The sequence below is a fragment of the Pseudorca crassidens genome, chromosome X, assembly GCF_039906515.1.
Source record: "Pseudorca crassidens isolate mPseCra1 chromosome X, mPseCra1.hap1, whole genome shotgun sequence".
Taxonomy (NCBI): Eukaryota; Metazoa; Chordata; class Mammalia; order Artiodactyla; family Delphinidae; genus Pseudorca; species Pseudorca crassidens.
In genome coordinates, this window is record NC_090317.1 from 37686980 (window position 1) to 37703659 (window position 16680).

The 16680-nt window shown below is 40.5% G+C and overlaps 1 protein-coding gene across 7 annotated transcripts in view; it reads left to right on the forward strand.

The window, feature by feature from the left end:
• The first annotated feature begins 261 nt into the window (after window positions 1-261).
• The window catches only part of ACSL4 (acyl-CoA synthetase long chain family member 4), a 76298-nt gene continuing 59879 nt past the window's right edge, over window positions 262-16680 (forward strand). For 4 of the 7 annotated variants that reach the window (XM_067723871.1, XM_067723872.1, XM_067723870.1 and 1 more), the window contains exon 1: window positions 263-421. The gene's annotated coding sequence lies outside the window, so the exon portion shown is untranslated. Of the gene's footprint in view, window positions 422-16680 lie in introns of all 7 variants that reach the window. The other 3 variants (XM_067723867.1, XM_067723868.1, XM_067723869.1) reach the window with 1 other exon arrangement.

Here is a 16680-nt window from a genome sequence, read left to right on the forward strand (position 1 = left end):
GAGCCCGCGGGGCGCCGTTAGCCGGCTCAGCTCCCCCGGAGCACACCGAACACCCCCCCCCCCACCCCGCCGCTAGCAGCCCGCTCGGGCCCTCCTTTTCGGCTGACGTCGGGGTGAGCGGAGGCGGGAGCGTGGGTGGGCCGAGCGCGCCTTCGCCGGCGATTCGGCCGGCTGTGCCACACCACCGCGCGCCCCCGCTCCGCCCGCCCCTCCGGGCGCGTCTTTTCCGGGCCCGCGCCACGCTGCGCCTCGCCCCGCCTCCTCCTCCGCCGGCCCTCCGTGTGTGCGCGCGCCGCTGCGGCTTTTTCTCCGGCCTCCGTGGCGCGCCCCTCCTTGCCCCAGCGCTAGCGGGCACGCGGCTCCTTTCCACCAGCCTCTCGAGTGTCGACCGGCTGCGGAGACGCCGCAGGCAGCGCCTCCGGTGAGTAACCCCAGCCGGCGAGGCTCCTGCCCCGGCAACCCGTGCCCTGTCGCTGTGCCGGGGCCCCCGCTCCGGCCAAGCTATCGTCCCACACCTGAGCCCGGAGGAGGTTGAGGGGACGTTTCCATTACCGGAATCCGCTCGCTTTCTTCTGGAGCTCGGGCGTTCTACCCTCCCGCCTCCTCCGGGGCCGGGAAGATTCCCGAGGTCCCGGTATCATCTCCTTTGCTGAGGTCTGGGGTCCTCGAGACCCTGGCCTGCCTCTTCTTGCCGCTCACCGCCCTCCGAGAGCCAAAAGCATCTTCCCGATCGGGGTACTAGGCTTTGCCATGACCCTTTCTTTCCAAATGAGCACATCAAGGGCTCGCCAGACCTCCAAACGACCTTTAGGGCGCTCCTGGACCTCAACTCCATTTTGTCCCCTTCGAGTCTCTCTATATCTGAGAGCTAGGGGATCTCTCTGGCCCTAGAAGCATCCGCCCTTCGAATTTGAGGGATGCCCTAGCTTCCGATATACTCTTAGCTTCCGTATCTTTAGGTAGGTTAGAAAAACGGCTGGTTTCTAGCAGAAACATGCTCTTATTTTTTCCTGTTCTACCTATCTACATCCTTGTCCTCCATGGGTGCTGTATATTTAGCATCAGCTTTATTCACTTCCTCTTCCTCTCATTCGATTGCCCTACAGAAAGAACTGTGGTCGATGTCAATAGCACAGAGAAGAATCGAGGAGAATATGATTCACTGCCTAGCCCCCATTAAGGGGTTACATATTTTAAATAAGACGTCATTTCTTCTCTTCACTCCAGCCATCTCCTCCTTCAAAGGCATTTTTTTTCACCCTCTTGAAATGACTTTGCTCTCATCGTTTTCACCTTAAAGAAAAAATCATCCCTCTAAGAAACGGCGAGATGGAGAATAAGGGCTAAATGGCATTTAAATGAACCCCTTTGAAAAAGTAAGCAGTCTGCTTTATTGGTTAATGGTTTGATCAACGCCTCAGTTTCCTCATTTACAAAAATGAGGATGTTGAACGAAGGTTCCTTCTAGTGTTTTGATTCCAGGACCTCTAAACTCATGCTTAGTAACATGTTGCAGCATAACGGAGATTTAACCTGATGAAATCCTCATTTCCCGGTAGTTGCTTGTTGCTACGTTACTTTTTCTTTTATATTGCCTGTAACAGATAGTTTTACCTGCTCTTGGTACATAAGGCTGTAAGCAGAGATCCAATGACTGTACTGTCAATGAGCATATCAATCAAGATTTTAATAGTGTGAGGCCTCTTCCTCGGATTGTAATAGAGCTCATCTTTACGATTGAAAAGAAGTGTGAGACTTGTAAGAATAATTAACACCCTCTCTGCCATTTAGGTGGAGGAGGAAACATTAAACTGTTAGTCTGCTCGCACCACAGAATAAAGTACTTTATTGTTCTGATAGGAGAAGTAATTTGACACCTAAAAATCCACAGAAGGTGTAATGCAACAATTAACATCTTGAATAAGTTCAATTTTCCCCCTAAAACCCCTATTTTAAAAATAAGAGATTCAGATTAAGATTTTTTGTTTGAGTGTTTTGGGTAGGGGTGGGATGGGTGGAGAAAGGACAGGCTTGCCCAGTTCAGTGAGAAGAGAAATGAATTGGGACTCTGGAGAGGCTCAGGCGCCAGTTCCAGTGCTAGCTGATTGTATAACCTTGAATAAGTCACTTTACCTCTCTTCATTTTTGCATCTGTCAAAGGGTCTTGATGTTGGCAGAATAATCCGTATAAGTCCCCCAATTTGAAAAATACATATATATATATATCTCACAATTTGCATTAAGGCTGTGCCGTAAATCCTTAGTTAAACTAAGCTAAGGTAAATCCTTAGTTATTTAGAACGTTTTTCTGAAAGATCTGCTTACACTGGTTCCAATCTATATATGCATAATTCTTAATTCATCCTTATCAAATGAATTACTATATGTGGAAGTCTATAAATTGGGAAGCATTTTACAAAAGTCAGGATTGCTAACTTAAGCTTGCAAGTGAAGGGTGTGCATACCACACTTTATTATTATTTTTAAACATTCAGGGCTTTTAAGAAATTTGTACGGGAATGTATACATACTGCCTTGTAACTGTAATTGGCTAGGCGCTTGAAAAGAATATGCAGGCATCTCAGTCATTCATTCATTTGTTCGTTCATTCAACTTATCTTGTTCCTCCATCTGTCACGTATTTTGTGCCAGGCCACTAGGATATGATGGTTAAGAAGACAATCCTTACCCTGCAAGGTTTAGTTTTATAGTTCAGGATGGAGGTGATGATGGTGGAAGTTTTGGAGAGACAGTTTGTATGTCAGTTTATTTTTATTAACAACAGTCAAATCAGGGACAGAAGCAAAATCCTGGGGAAGTTAAGGCTCCCCAGGGGAGGAGGAGATGATTGTAGCCTGTAGGCTCTCTTCTTGGCATTTCTTTTTTTTTTTCTTTCCTTGACTTTCAGTTATTGAGACTTTAGCAAAAATGAAAGCTTTATTTTTTCCACTCCTGCTATTGGTTGGTCTTATATATTCTTTATCTTCCTTTCTCTTTTAACTGTTTATTTTAAGATAGTTGTAGTTTCTCATACAATCATAAAAATAATCCCCTTTAATTTTCCCCAGTGGTAACATCTGGCATAACTGTAGCATAATGTCACAAGGAAATTGAGACAGATACAGTCCATCCACCTGATTCAGAGATCTCCAGTTTTACATCCACTCACTTGCGTGTGTGTATTTAGTTCTATGCAGTGTTACCATATGTGTAAATTCGTGTGACTACCACCACAGTCAAGATACAGGACAATTCCATCACCCCAAAGGTCTCTAATGTTGCCCTTTTATAGCCACAGCCATCTCCCTCGCTCCCTGATCCCTGGCAACGACTGATCTGTTTTCCTTGCCTATAATTTTGTCATTTCAAGAATGGTATACAAATGAAATCATGCGATGTGTAATCTTTTGAGATCGACTTTTTTTCACTCAGTGTAATTCCCTGGAGATTCATGCAGGGAATGTGTCTTGTATCAATAGTTCTTTTTCATTCCTGAGTTGTATTCCATGCTGTGGATGTATACAGTTTAATCGTTCACCCATCGAAGGACATCTATTTCCCGTATTTTGTAACCTATTATGAATAAAGCTCCTATGAAAAATTGTGCACTGGTTTTTGTATGAACATAAATTTCCATTTCTCTGGGATAGTTGCCCAAGAGTGCAATCGCTGTTCGTATGGTAGTTGCATGTTTAGTTTTATAAGGAACTGCCGAACTGCTTTCCAGAGTGACTGTGCCATTTTGCATCCCCCCGCCCGTGCCCCAGCAATGCATGAATTGTGCTCATCCTTGCTGACACTTGGTGTTGTCACTATTTTTTATTTTAGCCATTCTGATAGATATGTATATAGTGATATCTTGTCATAGTTTTAATTTGCATTCCCCTGGTGGCTAATGATGTTGAACATCTTTTCATGCGCTTATCTGCCATCTCTGTATTTTCATCAGTGAAATGTGTGGTCGTGTCTTTTGTCCATTTTCTAGTTGGATTTTTTTTTTTACTGTTGAGTTCTGAGAGTTCTTTATATATTCTTAATACTAGTGCTTTGTTGGCTACATGGTTTGCAAATATCTTCTCCCATCCTGCAGCTTGCCTTTTCGTCGTCTTCACAGGGAAGTTTCGCAGAACAAAAATCTTTAATTTGGATGAGGTCCAGTTTATCAGTTTTTCCTTTTATGGATCATGCCTTTTGTGTTAAGGGGTCTTATGTACCTTTGTTATTTAATTTTATTCCTTGCTGTTCTGTATAACATCCAGTACTTCTGTAAGCATTGTGAATATTTTTTTCTTTGAGCAATCCTGGAGCTCAGATGTATTCTTTGAACTAGTGGTCTTGATGGCTTTCAGTGTGTGTACATACTCATACATGGTCTCACTATATTAAAATGGCTGCCATCCTTTTGTGCCTTAAAATATAATTTCTGCCTTACCGGGCAGTCAAATGAAACATAAAAATTAATATTTTAAAATTAAGTAGACACGTCATATGCCAAGGAGATTTTTGGTTTCACTTTCTAATTTTAAAATATTTTGGCAAAACTGTATAGTTTCTAATCAACATTTGTGGTAAGTAGTCCAAAGAAAAACAATCGTGTTCTCATTTAAATGTACTTTGAAAGTCTGCTTCTGCGTTTTAAGTAGTGAAGTTGCGAATATGATGATAGATTTAGTAGGCTTTTGCTACTCAGAATAGTGAATAGAAGACTGTTGAATTTGTCTGTCTAGACTGCATGTTTTTCTTTTATAGTAGCTACTTAATGTTCATTTTAATTATCTTTTAGAATAAGCATTAGTTTTAAGATGACTTACAGTGTTATATTTTGAAAAATAGATGTGCTCATATTATGAGAACTTACAGGAAGAGCTTAGTGATCGATTTTTAGAGTATTCATTTCTGTAAGGTGGTACTGAAATTATTACTTGTCCCTTCAGTGTCACCATATTTGCTCAAATAAGTATATAGCCAGGGTAGTGGATTTGAAAAAGATCAATCGTTGGTATAAGACAAGGGCTGGTAAAATACTGCCGGTGGCCAAATCCTGCCCACCACCTGTTTTTATGAATAAATTTCTGTTGGAACACGGGCACATCCATTCATTTATGTATTGTCTGGCTGCATTCAAAATACAGTGTCAGAGTTGAAACAGAGAACTTATGACCCTAAAAGCCAATTTACTCTCTGGTAAATTTTACACAAAAAGTTTGCCCAGAGATAACGCAACCTTAAAAATTATTGAGTCTCTATGTTATAAAGGAAATTTGACAAACTTTACCTTGACTTTTAGTATCTTTTAGGTATATTTCCATGGGAAATTGTGGTTCAGAACAGTGTATTCATTTTCTTTAACTAAGTCTGAAGGCACTGTAGTCTAGGAGCAGCATTAAGGAATGGATAGAGAGTTGGGAAGGTTGATGTTGTTGTCGTCAAGTGTGGGGTATTTCAGTGTGAATGTCAATCTACAAGTATGGCAAATAGTGAGATTCAGAAGCAGGCCTGTCCAGTTGCGATGTCCTTTGGAGATCCTGCTGTAAGCCAGAGCGGTAACGACAGAGCCAGGTATATGGCAGCACTGTTGCTCCTGCTCCCCAAACTTCTGTGATCTTTTTTTTTTTTTTTTTTTTCCCGGTACGCGGGCCTCTCACTGTTGTGGCCTCTCCCGTTGCGGAGCACAGGCTCCGGACGCGCAGGCTCAGCGGCCGTGGCTCACGGGCCCAGCCGCTCCGCGGCATGTGGGATCTTCCTGGACCAGGGCACGAACCCGTGTCCCCTGCATCGGCAGGCGGACTCTCAACCACTGCGCCACCAGGGAAGCCCTGTAATCTTTAAATACATAGTAGTTTGAGCCTATCAAGCTGACCTTAAGACTGGCTGGTTTATTATTTTGTTTGCACAGCTTCCTTTCGTACATTAGAAGTTCACACTTTAGTTCTTTTAAACGTCCTACCTACAAGTAATGTTGAAAATGGAAATTGAGTTAGCACTGTGGGCTGTATATTTGGAAAGAAATGGATCTCAGCCTCACATCATACACAAAAATACATTAAGGATGTATTTTAAAAATTTCTGGAAAGCACAAGACACCATAACAAAGTTAAAAAGGCATATGACAGACTGGGGGGAAATAACTTCTACATATGCAGTGGAAGCTTTTATTGACTTTTACTTAACTGACTCACCATATTAAATGATACTCATTTCTTTCGTAAAATACACTGTGCCCTGAACACTTGATATTAGTAGGTTGGTCTCAGGTAAGCCAGGCTTGTGGACCCACCAGTACAACAGATGCTTTTATTACTGAACCTATATATGCTCGTTGTTCTTGTTTTTGTAAATACGTAATTTATTTTCATATTTTATAATGTGATACAGTCTGAGTAGTGGGGAATTGAAGTTCTTACTGAAAATTTACATATGAAATGATATGTATCTGGTATTTGCTTCAGATTATATGGGAGTTGAGGTACGGAGTGCATAGAGATGTGAAAGAAATAAAATTCAGCACGTATAGATAATTGTTGAAGCTGGGGGATAGGTTTATTATAACAAAACAAATGGTATGCTTTGGAAAGAGTTGATGAAAGCAAGTTATTACTGTATAATTAGGTGTGGGTAAGACAACGATAGAAGATTTGTATAAAATAAATATAAAAATCTGAGGGGTTCTCTACTCATAGTTCCTTGCAAGTGTCTTTTAAGTTCTTTGACATTCTACATTATCTAAGAATTCAAATTAACTTTCTTTACAATCCAGGGACCTGGAGTTAAAGAAAGGTCTTGGCTTCTTGGCCCTTTATCAAAAGTTTGACGAATGAGTGTACATTTACCACTGATAAAATGAAGATAAAATGAAATGTTTGTCATGTGCATATTTTCTTATGACTGTTCACCTTAGTTGACCTTTTCAATTAGCTAATCAAGTGTTCCAAATAACATTAGATAAAAAGGTTTCTACTGTGTAATATCTATGATATGTAAAGAGTTCCTACAGATCAATAAGAAAAAGGCACGTGTTAGAAAAAGTGGCACAGGGTTATGAATTGGCCTTTCACATAAGAAGAGATTGAAATGATGATTAAAAAAGAAAAGATGCTCAAATTCATTCTAGTAATTAGGGAAATGAAAACCTTTTTTTTTTTTTTTTTTACCAAATACATTGGCAAAAACTATAATATCCACTTTTTGAAAGAAATGGGCACTCTCATACACTGTTAATGAGAGTGCAAATTGTGTAGCTTTTTGAGAGAGGGTACCAAAATCCTCTCATTTTTTAAATATGCATGTATTTTGGCCCAGCAATTCTGTAGGAAGCTATTCTAAGGAAATATCTGCACATTTGTATAAAGATGCATACAAGATTTCAATGCAGTGAAACTGGTCATAACAGTGAAAACTTGGCAGCACCCTAAATGTCCATCAGAAGGGGAATGATTTAAATAATGGCATGCTGTTCTGTGGAATAACATGGGGCTATTAAAGGAAAGAAACCCTTCAGACCTATATAAACTGACACAAGAGTTCCAAAATATGTTGTTAAAGGTGGGGGGGGGGCAGAGGAGGGAGTTATAGAACAGTCCGTATACCATGATTCCACTTATCTAAAAGAACAAAACCTTACCATGCGTATGGATAATACAAAAAAGTGTGATTGATACGCACCACAAATGGTTATCTCTGGGGCAAAAGGGAGTGGTGTTAGAGGAAGGCAGTATAGAGATACTTATACATTTTACCCTATACAATTCTACAGTGCATTTTAATTTATGATTACTGTTTTGATACTAATTATACAGATTCATCATACGCAACATTACACACTGGAGGATAATTACAACGCGATTCTGAAATGGAGTGAATGCCTTGTATTTAGACAGCACTCGGGTAGTTTTTAAAAATAATTTTCTCCCTTTGTTAAAGTAGTATTTGTATTGTCTAAATTTTCTGCACTGAAAATATGAGTATAAAGAAGAATAAGAGCACCATAATCCCATACCCAGGGAGCTCTATTGTCAACTTCTGGGTACACGTTTGTGTACACACATGTTTGGATGCTTGCATGCACACGTGTGCACACATACATGCACGTGTGCAAACATACGTATCTTCTTTCTACAAAAATGGGTTCTTACTGTGCATACCTATTTGTAATTTGCTTCCTTTAACTTGACTCTATACTGTGAGCATCTTTCACGTTTGGTAACTCTGAATAAGTGAAAAAGACATTTTAGTGGGAAGAAGAACAACACTGTGCCATGTAAGTATAGTGTTCCACTTAAAATAACTGGTTTCTAGGACAAACTATAATCTTAAAGTCATGGCCACCAAAAGTAAATAACCAAGGAATTAAAAAATCCTCAATGTTAAACCAGTTCAGTTCTGTTTGGAATTTATGCACATGTTGTTTAAATTGTAGTTACTAGTAATGATGTATAAGTGCAATGTATTAACATGTCATTAGGAATCTTTTGGGTGGGGTTTGGTTTTAATGAAGATTTTAAAACTGAACTTGAACAGTTACTTTGGTTCAAAGAAAAACCAACCGGTCTAATTTTTGGTAAATGTGTGGGCTTAGTTGTGTTCTTTCACAGCTTACAAAAGTAAAGAAAATCTAGGTCTCTGTGGCAACGTGAATCTTTGTGTATGGTAACTCAGTCTGTAGTATATAAAATTGTACATTAGGAGAACTGTGTTGGATTTGGGCAAGTATGTACGTATTCTGCTCGCATGTCCTCTAGAAGCATTTATTAAGCACATCCGCCCTAGGCTCATTATAACCTTTTCTGGGTTTATGCTGTGGGACTTAGAGGTGAAAAGACCTTAGTTTATGATGAATTCAATAGAGTATTTAACAAAAGAAGATTCTACCTTGTAGACGATGGTGTTAATGTGATGGCTTAGCGTAGCTGCTCATATTTTTGTTATGGCGATTGAAATAGCATCGCTGCTCTCCAAGGCTGTGTATCTTGTGCATTTTGGCCTTTCTGGAATTGATTTCACAGCAAGAGGATTTTTCTTTCATAGGCGCTGTGAAGTTAGCAGATTTTATGTGGGAGTCAGAATAGAGGTTTCCCATTTCTCAGTTGATTGATGACAGAGACATGTGAGATGAGGCTAGTAACAGAGGTATTGAAAATATTTATGGTGGCTTCTAGTGGTTGTTAAGAAGTTAAGGCAGTGGAAGGCATGGTGAAATACCTGTTTTCTCTTAGGTATCCTGTTTATTACCTTCAACATGTGCCTAAAGCATTTTAATACTACAAAAAAAGTAATGATAGGGTTTTGAAGGACCACTCCCCTGGGGGTACCCGAGTGGTGAGTCATCAGAGAAAGCCTGCAGAAATGGGCAGAGCTGCTCCTGCTGAAATGGTGATCATTCGTGATTCTCAGAATATGTTAGTCATTTCTGCTTCTCAAATGAACTGAAAGCTGAACGTTTCCCGCAGACAGGAAACAGGAACTTGGTTGAATGAGCTTAAAGTTCAGTTATGGCTTTGGAAACAGAAGAGAAGACAGAACTAGCACTAGTATCTCATGGGACGTATCCAAGTAAAAGATGCTGTGTTCCCCATGACCACTGAAGATACTAAGTTGAGACATAGCTTAAAAGAGTAATTGAAAAATCATCACTTGACTGGGGGTAGAACTGGGCAGAACTAGCCATAAACAACTGTCAGATGAATGTGTTTCAAATAGAGCAGAAAAGAGAAAAGCAGGCTAGGATAATGGTATTCTTGTACTTGGAACCGCAGAGACCTTCAAGATTTGCTGCAAGGTTAGTTTAGTATGCTTTAAAGCCTTTGGTGAAATGTTTGGGATTCCGTTTGTGCCCAGGCACTTCCTTACAGGAGTAGGTTGGAATTTCTGTGAAGCAGGTGGTTTCCATACTCTGGAAACTAGAAAAGTCATGGTTCAGGCTCACTGTTTGGTGAATTATAGCAACCTGCAGATGGGAAGCTGTGTAGTGTTTATTTCCCCCAATAGAAAGAAATGTCAGTATTAGCATATTCATTCAAATATAGTTACACATTTTACATTTTCAAGCAGAATGACTGAACTCGTAAGGACATTATATAACACAGCTTTTCCACCAGCAAATTTTGGATTCCTCTGCTTAGATTTTGTTTTTAGTGTCAAGTATAAAGGCCAGGGTTTTTATGTGGAAGCAGGTTTTTAATTTATGCACATATTTACATTAATTTGAATATTCTCTTGATCACCAAGAGATTGTTGAATATTAAACTGTTAGTAAGGGAGTAGCTTTCTTTAGGAAGTATCCTCCAAAGAATTTACTTCTTTACAAGTAATTTTAGAAAAGACAACTGCAAAATGGAAACTTCCCTGGTGAATCTCCCACCTTTTTTTTTTTTTTTTTTTTTTTTGCGGTACACGGGCCTCTCACTGTTGTGGCCTCTCCCGTTGCAGAGCACAGGCTCCGGACGCGCAGGCTCAGTGGCCATGGCTCACGGGCCCAGCCGCTCCGCGGCATGTGGGATCCTCCTGGACCGGGGCACGAACCCGTGTCCCCTGCATCGGCAGGTGGACTCTCAACCACTGCGCCACCAGGGAAGCCCCCACCTCCTTTTTTAATCCATGTTTTGAAATGGAGTTCCCCAACCTCACTTTTAAGCCTTTCTTTTATGGCCTGAGTAGAATTGAATGAGGGGTGATCCTCAACCCCAGAAGTACAAAGTGTTCATTGGGGTTAAAAAGATACTTGTACTTGCCCTGCCGGCTGACTTGAATCCTAGCTCAGTAGGGTCATTCTGGAGTCACTGTAAGCCTAAGGGCTCTGCAAAGGTAGAAGAATATTCTACCTGGCTCTTGGAGGAAGAATATTCCAGTGCTCAGATAGCTTCCCAATCTCTATCTTGTCTCAGTGGTACCCTGCATTTGAGCCGTTGTTACTTGGTTATATGAAATGTTTGTGTGGAGTGATTGGCCTATGATTGCAGTGATATAGTACATGTGGTGCAATGGGAGAGTCATTCCTAACTTAACTTTCAGACAGCTGATCTTTTTCTCAAAAAGCCCCTAACCCTAAAGATTGTAGGGTTTTTTTTTCACCTCTTAGGGAGAAAGTGCTTCCTTACAATCTAGCTTCTAATTGTCCTCAACTGAGGAAGACTATTGACCACCTCCCTCCCTGCCTTTGACTGAAGGGTCGTGTTGCTTAGGGCACTGCCCACAGGAAAGAGGAGGTCAGTGCTGTACTAGGGCATGACCAAAGGAGTGAGAGTTGGCCATGAACATATGGTCTCTAGCCAGAGCGTACCTTGAGTTTTGAAAACTAGGAATCTCAACTCCAGTTTGTTCTTTAGAGACGTATTTTAAAAACAAGCTGTAGCCTATTGGGTCCCTAAGCTAAGAGTGTGTTGAGAAGCCTTGCAGTGTTGAATCTGATATCACAGTCTCTGGTGGAAATCTGCAAAAGTGAGTCAAAACTGTGTGTTTTTCCAAAGACAGAATTGTTGTTATGAAACACATATATGTTACTTTAATGACTTTGACGAGATGGAAGCAACTCATTTTGAAGCAGCTAATTTTGGCTGAAAGAATTGCTTTTCAACCTAGAGTTGATTTCTTTAATTTTGCATCATTCCTAGCTAATGTGACACTAAGGTCATTTTATTTGTCTGGTCTCTTCTAGAAGTCATAACATTTTGTCATGAGATCATGAGAAAATGTTTCTTCTGCTTTGAGAGGAGTGAGTAGGAGTCTGCTTAGGATGGAAAATCAATTCTTAGGTTTGTTGCCTCTGCTGCTGACCTCTGCCTCCTGTGTGAAAGAAAATCAATGATGTTTCAAAGTCATACAGTTACATATTTGGGTTGCATAAAATTGTTCTGTGGAATGAGCTAAACTTTTAGAATTTGAGTTTGGTACTTGGCCAGATCTGGGGACATGTCCTGCAATTGCTAGACCTTTTTATTTTATTTTTATTTTTTTTAAAATATTTTTATTTATGTATTTATTTGGCTGCGCCGGGTCTTAGCTGTGGCATGCGAACTCTTAGTTGCAGCATGTGGGATCTAGTTCCCTGACCAGGGATCGAACCCAGAGCCCCCTGCATTGGGAGCGTGGAGTCTTAGCCACTGGACCACCAGGGAAGTACCTTGCTAGACCTTTTAAAAAAAAAAAATTTTTTTTTTCTTGCTTTTACCGGCAGTAGCCCATTGCTGATGAAAGATCAGGATGTTGCCTGGACTTGGCACCAGGCACCGAACCTCAATGCCTTTCTCTTCTACTTTCAGACATAGCAGCCCTGGAAACCATAAGATCGAGGTGCTGGAAGCATTCTGATAATCCCTTTTCTTATTCTTTAAAAATCTGGCCTGTTGCTGTCACACAACCATCAGGCCTCAAACAGAGAACGTTTGTTTTCAGAACCTCCTCTGTGTTGACCTTAGTTTTGCTTTTGAAGAAGAGTAAGCAGCAGGTTGCCCCGTACAGTACATGAGAAAGAGAACCGCCTTTACCTTTTACTGCTGCTCACATTGTTTGCAGATGCTTCCAGGAGGATTGAATTATAACCTAATTTAAAGAGGATGTATTTTCGCTTAACTATACACAGAAATAACTGCAAAGGGATGTCTTAAAAGCAAATTACACATTGTAGGTACAGCAGAAGTTAAATGCTTTAGGGATAAATGGGTGATATCTGCTGGTCGGAAAGATCAACACTGTTGAAGTTATAGCAAGTTTCTTGGCTGACGTTTTTATGGGGACACATAACTCCCCTTCCTTAAACAGTGTTTCATTGAGATGGGAAAAAGACTTCTGCTCTGCTTGGGAGTTTTTAGTACACTGGTGCTTCTCTTTAAATCTGTTTTTGAAATTCTTGTTTTGGATCTCATCTTCTGCAAAAGTGCCTTATATTGACACATTGTCAGTACTCAAGTAAGGAAACCTACAAGTAAGGAAACCTACAAGTAAGGAAACCCCCCATTGTGTGTGTTCTGCAGTGGAACTAACCTATTCCAAATTTTACACTTGCTGGAGGAGTATTATAACCAGAAGGTTATAACCTGTTTGTAACAGAGGGATAGTAGTCTGCAGATGAAATTGATCCAGACCTTTTAGTTTTCTGTTTGTGTTTTTAGCTCTGCATTGTCCTTTCCTTTATTCCTTTTCAGAACCTCACTTTCAGGCTTTGCATAATTTTCCTTGCCCTAATATTTAAAGGAAATTGTAAAAAAATCCATTTTGAGCAAGCCAGCTGGTACCTACGCATTAACAGGTATAACTGGATAATCCCAGAGGGTAGCTATTATTATTAACTTTTTAAAAAAGTCTGGTTGGGCTATTATTATAGGGTTGAGGGTTGGCTCATGGGTATCCCTCTTTTCCTATTATACGTATATGTCTGCTCTCTATGTTAGTCTCATGTCCTCTTAAAATATTGTCTATTGGACAGTAAGCTCCAGAAGGAGTGGGCTTGGTAAACGCTCATTGAATTTTTCTTGAACGAATGCATGTGCATGTACCTGTAGCTGCCCAGGATTTGGGAAACTAAATTTTTTAAAATTTTACAGATGAAAAGGGTGGTTACTGGCTATACTTATTTTTAATTTTTTTTCCCTCAAATGCCCTTATGGTGGTTAGTCTTCAGCAGTGATGATTACAAAACCAAAGAAAATAGAGACTCAACCGTTTGTTCCCTGCTTCAGTGAGCCTATGCCCAATAGGATAACATCACTTTCATATTATGAAAGTCACTGCATATGTCATTAAGTCTTTACAACTTTTGGTTGTCATGCTAGAAGGCATAGCTTCTTCCAAGACTTCTTTCTACCAAAGAAGTTTTATTCCACCATATTCTTGTTTAAATGTAGGAATCTCTTAACCAAATGGATTTTTTCTTCTGGATTTAAAAAATGTGATCTTAATACATGGCTTATTTTTTTAAATAAATGTTTCATTTTGGAATAATTTTAGATTTACAATGAATTTGTAAAGATAGTTCAGAGGTCCTGGATATTTTTCCCCAGCTCCCCCTAATGTTAACATTTTACATAACAGACACTGGTGCAGTACTCTAGAATTTATTTGGATTTCCCTAGTTTTACTACCAAAGTCTTTAATTTTTTTCCTGTTCCAGGATCCAAAATTGTTATACATGTTTATTTTAGAAAACATGTATGGATAAAAAAACAAAACAAAGTACGGGTAGTGCCCGTACGCAGAGACAACTATTGAGATTTTTTTAGTATATATCCTTCCGTATCCCCCAAACGTTTTTGGATTCCCCTAAAAAACAAAATGTGTTTTATATACTGTTTTGTAATTTGCTTTTTTACACTTAATATAGCATTTAAATTTTTTGTGAACATCTTCCCATGTCTTCTATTTTTAATGTAGTTTAATCTATTCCCTATCCTTATTTATTTGTTTATTTATTTGGCCATGCCAGTGGCTTGAGGGATCTTAGTTCCCTGACCAGGGATTGAACCCAGGTCCCCGGCAGTGAAAGCGCCAAGTCCTACCCACTGGACTGCAGGGAATTCCCTGTCCTTAGTTATTTTGTTTCCATTTCTTTGTTCAGTTAATTCTTCATGATTTAAGGCCAAACTGTGCGGGTGTTCTCAACGTTTCCCCCCCAACAAACCTGAGAAATAGGACACTCCTATCAGTAACAATGGCTCATTAACCCAGTGATTCTAAATATGTGTGTATTAGGTTGAACCATTTGAAATTGCTATATTTGTGGATGTAACAGCTTTTCGACTATTGGCAATTTTATATGGTTCAACCTAATAGTTTAAAAAAGCTTTCTAGGTCATTCTGATCCCTTTCCTCCATCCTCACTCCACTGAGAACCCCTGGCCTCTCACTCTACTGAGAATCTCTGCATTTAGAATGGTGAGCTCTGAAACATTTCACCAGGCAAAACTGTTGACAAATCACCTTCCAGGTGTCTCTGATAAACACAACATCCTTAAGACTTATGCCTATGTTGATGACATATGCAGAGAACTTGAACTCCGGTGAATTGCATCTGTCCATCAGCATGTGGAAAATAGACTTCTGAGCATCTAGCCTAAGCTCTGGAAAATACAGGCAGACTGATGGCTCCGAGTCCTGGTTCTGTATCTGTATTGGATAGCCAGGGGCACTGGCGCCACCCAGTGGTACCTTGTAGACGAGCAGCTGATGTTGCTCTTACCTCTACTTTCACTTTTTTCTTTCTTTCCTCTTCTCCCATGTTTATGGTCTCACCTTCCTTTTCTTTTCTCCATCTGTGCCAGTTGCAGTAAGGGGTTTCCTTTAGCCCAGCTGATGAGAATCAGAGCGCTACACTAGCCATACAATTTTGCTGTGATATCCTCATTTAAGTAAAGGCTTTGGAATATGAGACATGAAATCATACGTGTAAACATACTGAGCAGACTGTTATTCGCTCTGCTTATGAAGTCATGATTCCTACCCAGAATGGGAGTAAAATTTGTACTCTGCCAGAATGTGGTCCATCTTGTGTTTAATTTCAAGCTTGTCAGTGTATGAGAGGAAGCACGCCTATGTATCTCAGATGTGAGGAGGCATACATACATAGAGTGAAAGATTTAACTGGGAAATCATTCTTTGGTTTCCTTCGTCTTTAGTATGACTTGTTATTTCAGTCAAGAACTATTTAGTAAGCACCTACTGTGTACCTGTACGGTGCTAGGTTCTGGGGATTATAGCAGCGATGGGGACAGAGATGACTTCTGTCTTTAAAGAGCTTACAGCCCAGCCGGGGAACAGAAACTTGAACGCGTTTAGGTGCTGTGCTGGGAGAGGAAACAGCAGAGGCACCTGACGTAAAGCGGGAGGTCAAGGAAGGCTTTTTAGAAGCGTCATTCAAACTGAGACCTAAAGGAAGCCAGGAAAAGGGAGAAGAGAATGTTCTTGGCAGAGAGAAAAGGATGTGCTAGACGCAGAGGTGAGAGATTAAGCTACGTGCTTTTGAGAAGCTAAAAGAAGTTTGTAATGGCTCGGGCTGTGAGATCAACTCATTTATAAGTTTCACACCAGTGCCGGGAGGTAGGAGTAGTATTCCCTCCATGTTAGAGTTGTAGCAGATGAGGCACAGAGGGCACAGAACTTGCCCGAGGTCACCCCACTCTAGTAAGTTGTAGCGCCAAGAACTGGACCCAGGCCGTCTGGCCCCAGCACGTTGGCTCACAACTACCTCAGCAGGACGCTGCATTATAGATACTGGAGCTTCACTGTCCTCCCCCCCTCCCCGGCTCCCCCCCCTTTACCCTTTGATGAAGCATAGCGCCTTATCCTGTTCATCTGTGGTCTTCTTAAGGGCCAAGTTAAATCTTTCTTAGTAAACTGAACGTTAGGCTGTACTGGGTACAGCCTCTTCCAAGAACTGGAGCTTACAAATAATGTGAAGAAGTCCTTAAGCTTACAGCATCTGGGTTAGCCCGGAAAGTCTCGGGTTTGCTTTAGTCTTTTATCATTGATTGGGAATCAAATACCTCATTTGATGTGCAACTCTATGGTTGCTAACCCATATTTTCCAGAAAATCATAGATGGGAAGTTGTAATTGGTCATATTTTAAAAAAATGAGTGTAAGGTATGTATTCCCCACACGGCTAGAATTTTTGTTTGCTTGCTAAAGTTGATTTGGCAATATCCTTTTCTCTGACTTAGGTTAAGTTAGTGAGAGGGTAAACACAACTTCTTAA